The sequence below is a fragment of the Carlito syrichta genome, unplaced genomic scaffold (genome assembly GCF_000164805.1).
Source record: "Carlito syrichta isolate Samal-C Ts95f unplaced genomic scaffold, Tarsius_syrichta-2.0.1 Scaffold308663, whole genome shotgun sequence".
NCBI classification, from domain to species: Eukaryota; Metazoa; Chordata; class Mammalia; order Primates; family Tarsiidae; genus Carlito; species Carlito syrichta.
In genome coordinates, this window is record NW_007252759.1 from 564409 (window position 1) to 576265 (window position 11857).

Here is an 11857-nt window from a genome sequence, read left to right on the forward strand (position 1 = left end):
TAATTTTTTTTTTTGACTTGTTGTAGAGATGAGGTATCGCCAAGTTGCCCAGGCGAGTCTTGAGCCCACAGGCTCAGGCAGTCCACTCACCTCGGCCTCCCAAAGCACTGGGATTACAGGCTGAGCCACCGAGTCCGGCCTACCCACTATATTTGAGGACCACCTGATCAAAGAGAATATATTGTATGATGCCATGTTGCATCTTCAAACTATGAAAAACCTCAGCTTTTCCATCATCCCAAGCCTTCCTGCTCCTATATAAATGGAAGTTTTACTTCTATCCCTCTGATATAGGGAATAGCCTATTTTTAGAGGAGTCAGGTAACTGTGACTTCCACGATTACCTCATGTGGGAGTGAGTTAATGGCTTTAAAAACTGCCTTGGAAGGATGAAGGCTAAACCTCAGGGAATGATCTTGAGGCAACTGAGACAAACCTAGAAACTTGCCTCATATACAAGATGACTCTGCTTTTTGTCTCTATTCTGTAGGCACTGAGAAGGTTGGTAGATGATACATTATTTCACAAACAAGGGAAATAAAAGTATTAATGCTACTCTGTTTCTCATTCCCCTGCCCTAAAATATCTCAGCAATCTAGCCCTAGGTAAATGAACTAGCACTGTCTAGTACAGGAAGCATGAAGATGTTCTTCACTCGAGCTTTATTATGAAATCTCCCCACTCCCACTCCCCAGCCAGCCCAAGGGAATGTATATCCAGATGCTTTATCTTTGTCCTAAAATGAACCTGGCCAACCTCTCCAGACTATCCAGAACTTTGGCCACACTCCATAGACTTTTGCTAACCTTACATGTCACCTTCTATTATACACATACTAATGACACCTGAACCAGACGTAATGACCAACACACAGAGACCTAAGGATCTGCTAATCTTTTTTTTTTCTTTTTTTTTTTTTGAGTCAGAGTCTCACCCTGTCACCCAGGCTGGAGTGCAACAGCACACTCAGGGCCACCGCAGCCTTGATCTACTGGGTTCAGGCAATCCTTCCAACTCAGCCTTCCAAGTAGCTGGAACTACAGGCATGCGCCACCAAGCTCAGCTCATTTTTCTTGATTTATTTTAGAGATGAGGTCTTGCCAAGTTGCCCAGGCTGGTATCAAACCCGTGGGCTCAGGCAGTCCTCTCACCTTGGCCTCCCAAAGTGCTGGGATTATAGGCATGCATCACCATGCCCAGCAGGATCTGCTCACCTATTTTTGATCCTTAATGTCCCTGGGACATCTTCCAGAATGTGTCCCTCCATATAAAATCCAGAAAATTAGAAAATTTAAGGCAAATAAAAATTAATCAATAAGAAAGAAAAACCATTAGAAATTCCAGGGAAATAATTAAGAAATATAGGTGAAAGTAATGAATTAAATACAAAGTAAACAGGGTTTTGAATCAAGATGGTATTGTGAGTTTAATACTATGAAAACCCATTTTGTTCCTCATATAGTAATCATAAAAATAAAATATAAAAAAAAAATTAAAAGATATATACAGGCTCAATTTCCAGATATACATATTCCAAAACAAAAAGAAATGAAAACTCAAATCAGTAAAAAGGACTGAGACTGGGGCGGCTGAAAGTTTGGCTTTTGTGGGGTGAAAGGGATTGAAATGCTCCATATAAAACAGGAGACTGAGCTGGGCGGGGTTGCTCACACCTGTAATCCCAGTACTTTGGGAGGCAGAGGCAAGAGGATTGCCTGAGCTCAGGGATTTGGGACCAGCCTGAGTAACGTGGCGAGACCTTGTCTCTACAATAAATCATATTTTAAAAAAAGTTAGCCAGGCGTGATGGTATACACCTATGGTTCGAAGGTTGAGGCAGAAGGATCAGGTCGAGGCTGTGGTGGCTGTGAGCATGCCATTGCACTCCGGCCTGGGTGACAGAGTGACAGTCTGACTCAAAAAACAAAAAAAAGCAGGTGACTGGAGCCAGGTACATGCTCAAAGTCCAGGACAGTGGTGGAACACCCTCAATATCGTGAAGAGAAAATGAAAATGAGCTTCTCCTGACTGCTGCCTGGGTTCATAACTTCTTGTGAGCAGCAGGTCTAAGGAGGCCAAGATCAAGGTTATAGCCCTGTAACCAGAAGATGAGCCAAGACACCCAATGGTCATGACTAGAATTGCTCTACCCTTAATATCACCTCTGATTCTCTAATGTGAGACAAAGTTCTGAATTAGGGACCCAGAGTGCTAAATGGAAATAATTTAAAAATTGATAGGCAAGGAAGGATGAGGAGAGGGAAAGGAAGAGAGAGGGAAAGTGTGAGTGCACACATGCACACGCAAGAGAGAATAAACTATACATTTTCACTTAAAATAAACCTATAAACCAAAATCCCAAAATACATTTATTACTAAAAAAGATAGCCAATAAAATCAACAATTGAAACAAGAATTCAGTCCAAATGAATCCTTTAGAGAATAATCTGACAAAACCTTCAACATAAATATATTGGGGACATTAAAAAATATAAATTGGGACACAACTTCCCTTTAAAACATCATAAGTTTGTAAAACAAAGTAGGTAGAAATGAAACCGAACAGGTGGGTATCTAAAAGAACCAATTCAAAGTCTGGAGATCAAAAATATAATCATTTGTGGAAGGAATGGATCACCTGTACATTAAATAACATAGAGGAACCTCAAAAATATTATGCTAAATGAAAGAAGTCAGATGCAAAAGGTCATATATTGTATGACTCCATCTGTATGAAACGTCCAAAAAAGGTAAATATATTGTGATACAAAGTAGGTTAGCAATTGCCTGGGACTGAGAGTGGGAACAAGGACTGACTACAAATTAGCATAAAATGATATTTTTGGGGTGATTGAAGTGTTCTAAAACAGGATTGTGGAGAAGGAGCCATAACTCTATAAATTTACTAAAAACATTCACATTGTATGCTTTGCATGGGCAAATTATATGGTATGTAAATTAAATCTCAATGAAGCTGTTAAAAATTATATCATTGCTGGAATAAAAAAGTGTTATAGTTTAAGGATACTCTCTAAACTGGACACAGTTAAAAATTAGAATTTGAGGACACTACTGGGGAAGTAAGTATGCCATGCAGAGACACAATGAGATTAAACATAAAAGACATAGAGGATGCAAATTAAAACCACAATGAGAATCTATCTCATACCAGTTAGAACAACTATTACTGAAAAGTAAAAAAGCAAGAGATGGCAAGGTTACGGAGCAAAGGGAATGCTCATACACTTTTTGCAGGAATGTCAGCTATTTCAGCTCCCATGGAAAGCAGTTTGGAGATTTCTTAAAGAACTGAAAACAGATTTACCATTTGAGCCAGCAATCCCCACTACTGGATATATACCCCAAGGAGCATAAATCATTCTACAAAAAAGACACCTGCATTTGTATGTTTATCACAGCACTATTGACAAAAGCAAAAACATGAAACCTAGTTGCCCATCAATAGTGTACTAGATAAAGAAAATGTGGTACATTTTCTTGGAATACTATACAGCCATAAAAAAAGTCATTCCTTTGCAACAACATGGATGTAGTTGGAGATCATCATTCTGAGTGAATTAACACAGAAACAGAAAACTGAATACCATATGTCTTTCTTATCAGTGGGAGCTAAACTGTGAATACACATGATGCACACGGACATAAGGATGGCAACAACAGACACTGGGGACTCCTAAAGGGGGAAGGTTGGGGTAAGAATTGAAAAACCACCCATTGGGTAGTTTTATTGAGTCCTGGGTGACGGACTCAATACAAGTCCAAACTCCACCAGCATGCAATATACTCATGAACAAACCAGCACATGTACCCCTTGAATCTAAAATATATATATTTTAAAAAGACATGGAAGTGGAGGCCAGGCACATTGGCTCGTGCCTGTAATCCCAGCACTTTGGGAGGCCGAGGCGAGAGGATTGACTGAGCCCAAGAATTCTAGACCACCCCTGAATGGTGAGGGCTCGTCTCTACAATAAATATTAAAAAATCAGTCAGGCACAGTGGCATGTGTCTGTAGTCCCAGCTACTTGGACAGCTGAAGTGGAAGGATCACCCAGCAGGTGGAGGTTGTGGTAGCCATGATTGTGCCACTGCACTCCAGCCTGGGTGACAGGTGAGACTCCAACTCAAAACATAACAAAACAAAAACATGGAGGTAGATTTTTGAGGCTCCAGCAAGTGTCTAATAAAAGTTCCAGGAAAAAAATAATGGAATTTGGTTAGAGAAGCAATATTTGAAGTGAAGATTGCTAAAACTTTCTTAAAAGCTGAAGACCTTGATTTATTTAAGAAATAGTCATTGAAGCTGGGCTCGGTGGCTCAGCCTGTAATCCCGTGCCTTTGGGAGGCTGAGGTGAGTGGATTGCCTTAGCCTGCGGGTTTGAGACCCGCCTGGACAGGCAAGACCTCATCTCTACAATAATAAAAAAAAAATTAACCGGGCGTGGTAGCACGCGCCTGTAGTTGCAGCTACTTGGAAGGCTGAGGCGGAAGGATCGCCAGAGCCCAGCAGGTCGAGGCTGCGGTGGCCGGGAGCGGCCACTGCACTCCAGTCTGGGTGACAGAGTGAGACTCCAACTCAAAAAAAAAAAAAAAAGAAAAGAAATATTCATTGGATGCCAGTTTTGTGCCAGGAACTGAGAACTCAACAGTGAACAAAATAAAATCCCTGCTCTCACTCAAATTAGATGCATTTTCAGAACTAACAAGGATAAATAAAAATACCAAGATACAGCATAATAAAAATGGGGGTAAAGACAGATTCTTAAAATTTCCCAGAGATAAATGAATTATTATCTACAGAGTAATGACAGATCAATAACAGATTAAATGCCGACAACAGTGGAAGTTAGAAAACAGTAATGATGGTGCTGATGAGAAATAGCCACTTGCACAGAATTTTTTACCCAAACTATGACTCATTAATGAGGGAGAAAAACATGGGTTCGGATATACAAAAAAAAAAAAAAAAAAAACAGACAGCGAAAGACAGCGAGAGAGAGAGAGAGAGAGAACTTATCATCCACAGAATTTCATTAAAAGAATTATTAAAGGTGTACTTCATTTTATTCTATCTTATTTTATTTTGAGGTGGAGTATCCACTCCATCGCCCAGGCTAGAGTGCAAGTGGCACACTCATGGCCACCCTAGAGCTGACCTGCTGGGCTCCAGTGATCCCTCTGCCTCAGCCTTCTGAGTAGTTGGAACTACAAGTGCGTTTTTGATTTATTGTAGAGACAGGGTCTCACCAAGTTGCCCAGGGCTGGTCTTGAACCGGCGGGCTCAAGCAATCTACTCACCTCGGCCTCCCAAAAGTGCTGGGATTACAGGCTAAGCCATCAAGCCCAGCCTTAAAGATGTACTCTAGCAAGGGGTAAAAATAAACATAGGAAAGACGGCATATAAGAAAATCAATAAGATGTCAGTGAATTTATTTAGTTTCTGTTTGAAAAAACTAATTTCTGTGTCTTTTCAAATAGAGTTAAAACTCTACTTCTGAATAACAGGAAGAAGATAGATCTGGTATTTAAGTGTTATTAAGCCTTTTAAGAATTTGTGTTTGAAGCAAAATAAATAAACAACAGGACAAATAGACAACCTACAGAATGGAAGAAGATATTTGCAATCTATATATCTGACTAATATTGAGAATCTAATAAGAACTCAAAAAAATCAAGAAAAAAAGCAAATAATTCAATTAAAAAGTGCAAATGGCATAAACAAACATCTCTCAAAAGAAGATCGAGGCCGGGCTTGGGGGCTCAGTCTATAATCCCGGCACTTTGGGAGGCGGAGGCAAGTGGATTGCCTGAGCCCGCGGGTTCGAGACCAGCCCGGGCAACTTGGCAAGACCGTGTTTCTACAATAAATAAATAAATAAATTTAACTAAGCGTGGTAGCACGCGCCTGTAGGTCCAGCTACTTGGAAGGCTGAGGCAGAGGGATCACCGGAGCCCAGCAGGTTGACACTGGGGTGGTTGTGAGTGTGCCACTTGCACTCCAGTCTGTGCGACGGAGTGACTCCACCTCAAAAAAAAAAAAGGATCTACAAATGGCCAATAAACATGAAAAAATGCTCACTGATTGTCAGGGAAATGCAAATCAAAACCACAATGAGATACCACCTTACACCAGTGAGTATGGCGGCTATTAAAGAAATCAAAAAAACAATAGATGCTGGTGCTAAAGTGAAGAAAAGGAAACATTTGTACGCTGTTGGTGGGAATGTAATTTAGTACAACCTCTGTGGAAATTGGTATGGAGATTACTCAAAGAACTAAAAGCAGTTAGATCTACTATTTAACCCAGCAATCCCACTACTAGGTATCTACCCAAAAGAACAAATGTTGTTATATAAAAAAGACACCTGCACCTGCATGTTCATCGCAGCACAATTCACAATTACAAAGATGTGGAATCAACCTAAATGCCCATCAGCTGAGCAGTGGATAATGAAAATGTGGTATATAAACACATTCAAAAAGAATGGAATAATGTCTTTTGCAGCAACTTGGATGACATAGGTGAACACCATCCTAATTGAACTACTCAGGAACAGAAAATCAAACACTTCATGTTCTCACTTACAAGTGGAAGCTACACTAAGGATCTGCAAAGACATAAAGAATGGGATAATAGACACTAGAGACTCAGAAGGGAGAGGGGAAGAAAGGGCAGAAGGATGAAAAAATCGCCTATCAGGGACAATGTATACAGGTGGGGGTGATAGGTACACTTAAAGCTCAGACCAAGAACTATTTGCATCTCCTAAAGCTATTGAAAGAAAGAAAAATTAAATTAAAATTAAAAGATAAAAAATGCTAAAAAAGAGAAACCTGTGTTTAAAAGGAGTATAAAAGAAACCAGATTATTATAGCCTTTATAAGAAAAACTTTCATTCATGATGTATATACAATATTTATTTATTTATTTATTTACAGCTAGAGTCTCACTCTGTTGTCCAGGCTGGAGTGCAGTGGCATCCTCACGGTTACTGCAGTCTTGACCTGCTGGGCTCAGATGATCCCACCTCAGCCTTCCAAGTAGCTGGAACTACAGGCACACACCACCATGCCCAGCTAAATTTTTTATTTATTGTAGAGTGTCCCAGATTGGTCTCAAATCCCTGGGCTCAGAAAATCCTCTCTCCTCGGCCTCCCAAAGTGTTGAGTTTATAGGCATGAGCCACCAAGCCTGTCACAAGTTTAATTTTAAAATAGAATATCGATAATTATCATTTAATTACTTTATATAGAGGGGAAAGTATCCGAAATTTTAACAAGTAGAAAAAAACCAAAAATGGTAGTTAACAGAGAATACAAATTAAGTAGCAAATTAAGTTAAAAGATGTAAATCACAAAAATATAAATGAATTAAGCTTACATATAGAAAGACAAATATAAAATTGAGTTTTTAAAACTCTAGTTCTATGTATCTAGCATTTAAAACAAAACTACCAACCAGGCTCGGTGGCTCAGCCCGTATTCCCGCACATTGGGAGGCTGAGGTGAGCAGATTACCTAAGCCCGCAGGTTCAAGATCCATCTGGGCAACTTGGTGAGACCTCATCTCTACAATAAATCAAAAAATTAGCTGGGCATGGTAGCACGCATCTGCAGTTCCAGCTACTTGGAAGGCTGAGGCGGAAGGATCGCCAGAGCCCAGCAGGTCAAGGCTGCGGTGGCTGGGAGCAGCCACTGCACTCCAGTCTGGGCAACAAAGTGAGACTCCAACTCAAAATAAATAAATAAATAAATAAAATAAAATAAAACAAAACTACCCAAAAAGGTTAGAAATAAATGGAAGGAGACAGGTAATTTAAATACTAATCCTGTAAAAGCTATTTTAATAAAAGACAATTATGATTTAAGACAACTAAGCTAAAATGTGGCATAATTTTAATTGGCTAATAGTATAAGAAAATAGATGACTGGCAGGCTTGGTGGCTCAGCCTGTAATCCCGTGCTTTGGGAGACCGAGGTGAGTGAATTGCCTGAGCCCACGGGTTCATGGCCTGCCTGGGCAACTTGGCAAGACCTCATCTCTACAATAAATAAAAAAAATTAGCCGGGCATGGCAGCGCATGCCTGTAGTTCCAGCTACTAAGAAGGCTGAGGCAGAAGGATCTCTGGAGCCCAGCAGGTCAAGGTTGCAGTGACCAGGAGCGTGCCACTGCACTCCAGTCTGGGTGACAGAGTGAGACTCCAACTCAAAAAAAAGAAAAAAAAAGAAAAGAAAATAGATGTCCTTGATGTTAGGAACAATTTTTTAAATGTAGCATAGGGATCATGACGTTGGAGAAGAAAATATAATCCTAATATACTACCTGGCTCAGTGATGGATAATATTTACATGATCACACTAGTGGACATGTTGTTGATTAATTTGCAGTCATCTCAGGGATAAAACAAGTCTTGGTTGTAGTTGCAGGAAGAATGCATGTGACCAACTTGACAAAGTAAAAACAAATATGTGTGGACAGATGTTGCCACTGGAAGGGGGAAGAAATTGTAGGGGAATTATTCTCACATAAAGTAGGCAGTCAAGAGGTCCTGTCAAAAGTTGAAGGAATAAGAAATTGAAGTTTAAGCATTTTGTGTAAACACATAACCATTAAGAGGACTAAAGATAATATAAAATCATTCAAGGGAATGGAAGGAATATTACAGGTGAGCCAAATCTTCAACTTCTATAAATGGGAGTCAATAGATAATGCCTAAAATTGGCTAGGCCAGTGTCTTATACCTGTAATCCCAGCAATTTGAGAGGCCAACGTAAGAGGATTGCTTGAGTTCGAGACCTTAACTCTACAAAAAATTAGCAGAATGCGGTGGTGCATGCCTATAGTTACTAGCTTCTTAGGAGGCTGAGGCAGGAGGATCTCCTGAACCCAGGAATCGAGACTGCAATGAGCCATGATCATGTCACGCACACCAGCCTGGGGAACAGAGTGAGACCCTAACTCAAAAATAATATTAAAGAAAAGATAATGCCTAAATTTGATAAATCAAGATATAGAAGTTTAAGAATGTGTATATAACACAATGGAGCTAACCAATAAAAATTCTAGGCCAGATGCAGTGACTCATGCTTATAATTCCAGAACTTTGGAAGGCCAACGCAAGTAGATTGCTTGAATCCAGGAGTTTGAGAGCAGCCTGGGCAACATAGCAAGACCTTGTCTCTACAAAAAAAGAAAATCGAGGTTCCGGTAAGATGGCGATGGCATAGGTGGAATTGTGAGATTCTCTGAACATGAGTTCCCAAAAAGACTTTCCTTCCCCCACCCCCCTGCCCACCACCAGCTGCACTGGTCCAAGGCCCGGGGACCCTCAGTCCCATGCAGGGCCAGATATTGCGGCCCCTGGCTGCTGCTGCTCCACTATATGTGGCCCCCATCTGCCGCACGGGAATCTCAGCTCCCTCCCCAGCTACATCATCTCACCCAGCACCAAGCCGCTGGTCACCCAGGGAGGCTCTAGGCACCCGCCAATCAGGGATACCAGCTCCATTTCTGGCTGAAGTACCCTGTGAGGGGCCCAAAACCACTCTCACCACTCACCACCTGCCCTTTGGAGCTCTGGAGCTCTAGGCCCACCCTGGCTGAAGCACCCAGCGTACAACCCCACGCTTGTGTAAGAGAACAGCATATCTTAAGGAGGTGCTGGGAACTCCCAGCTTCCTCCTCCACCCCAGCCTGCTGGTGTCACACCAGATCCAGTGCCCAGCTGTGCAGCTGATCCCTGGTGCCTCACACACCACCACACCCTGTCATAGTGGATCGCCCAGGGACCCAGATGAGTGGAGAGAAAGGATCCACAGAAGAGGAGCTGCCCACCTTGGCCATTTTCCAGGCAGAGATTTGCATCACCCCACCTATCTGCAAGCAGCCGCCACCTCAGTTCCTAATGTAACATCACTAAACAGGAGACAAATCTCCTCCCCTACGCTGAATCAGACCCAGGCAACTCAGTGTCGCAGACCTCTCAGGCAGCAGGCTAAAAGAACAAACCCAAGCTGCGAGTAAATCTAGCTGCTTGCAATGAAAGCAAAGGGGAGAGGCTGGAGATCAGAGCCGAAGAGACTTTAGACACTCAGGAAAGATTTCACAGCTAGTCTGAATTCTTATTTTGACTTTTGATTTTATCGTTTTGACTGTTTTTCTCACTTTTGTTTGCTTTTTGACTTAGACTATCTGTTTGTGTTGGGGAAAATGCATCAAAAGGCATGATTTTATTGAACTGTGTGTGGTTACCAGTGTGCTTTAGGGAATTTTGCTTGTGTGTCTTTTTCACTTCTCTCTGGCCTTGTGTCTCTTTTTCACCTGTTAGTTGGTATGTATGTCTGTTTTCCCTCTCACTCTTCTCTCTTTCTAACTTCCTTTTGACCCCCCTCCTCCATTATTTTCCTCTTTCGTACCTCCTTTTGTTCCAAGGACCAAACCTACATCCCACTGCAGACAGATTGTAAGGCAGTGAGAAATAGGTTCCAGTGCCCATACATCTGTTGGTGGATGCTGGAATCACCAGATAGAGTCTGAATCACAGCTTCCACCTCAATTAAACCTCAAAACTGCAAAAAGTACAGCCTCCACCCCACACGCCAGCCTCAAAAGTGAACAAAGCCAGAGGACCCTCATAAGGAAGAATAGGAAATTGCACAAGTGAAGCAAAAGCAACCCCACCTTCCCTGAAAAACAGAATTAAAGAAGGGGAGGAAAAGGGGGAGAGAGAGAAAAATCTACACAACTGAAGAAAAACCAAAAGAAGAATATAGGTCTCTCCTATAGGTCCCTCTGGGAGGGCAGACACTGAGAAAACTGACTTCAGAATGCAAACATTGAAGAGTACCCGGAATGACTGGTCTCAAACTACAAACCTAGATATCAAGACATTAATGGAAAGATTAAAAAGAATTGAGGAGAGATAAGAAGAAACTAGGAAGGAGATGATAGCTGAGATACAGTAATAAAGAATACTGTGAATGAAATAAATAACAAACTGATAAGCATGGAAAGCAGAATTAGCCAAGCAGAAGAAAGAATCTCAGAGCCTGAGGACCAAAATATAGAACTAACCCAAACTGTTAAAAACACAGAAAACAAGCCGGGCTCAGTGGCTCAGCCTGTAATCCCATGCCTTGGGAGGCTGAGGTGAGTGAATTGCCTGAGCCCATGGGTTCGAGACCCGCCTGGGCAACTTGGTAAGACCTCATCTCTACAATAAATTAAAAAATTAGCTGGATGTGGTAGCGTGTGCCTGTAGTTCCAGCTACTTGGAAGGCTGAGGCGGAAGGATCACCAGAGCCCAGCAGGGCAAGGCTGCGGTGGCCAGGAGAGGTCACTGTACCACTGCACTCCAGTCTGGGTGACAGAGTGAGACTCCAACTCAAAACACACACACACACACACACACACACACACACACACACACACAGAAAACAAGCTTTAAAAGACAGAACAAAACCTTCAAGAGATGAGCGATTACTTCAAGAGAAAGAACCTAAGAGTAATTGGCCTTCCAGAAACAGAAAGAGAAACAGAAACCACCTTAGAACAAACATTCCATGAGATTATTGAAGAAAACATCCCTCATCTTATCAGTGATGCAAAAATTCACACATAAGAGATTCAGAGAACTCCTGCAAGACAACAAATGAGAAGATCAACTCCAAGACACATAATAATTCGCCTAAACAAAGTAGGGTATAAAAGAAAAAATTCTAAAGGCAGCAAGAGAAAAAAGCCAGATCACCTACCATGGAAGGCAATTAGAATAGCAGCAGCCGGGCTCGGTGGCTCAGCCTGTAATCCCGCACCTTTGGGAGGCTGAGGTGAGT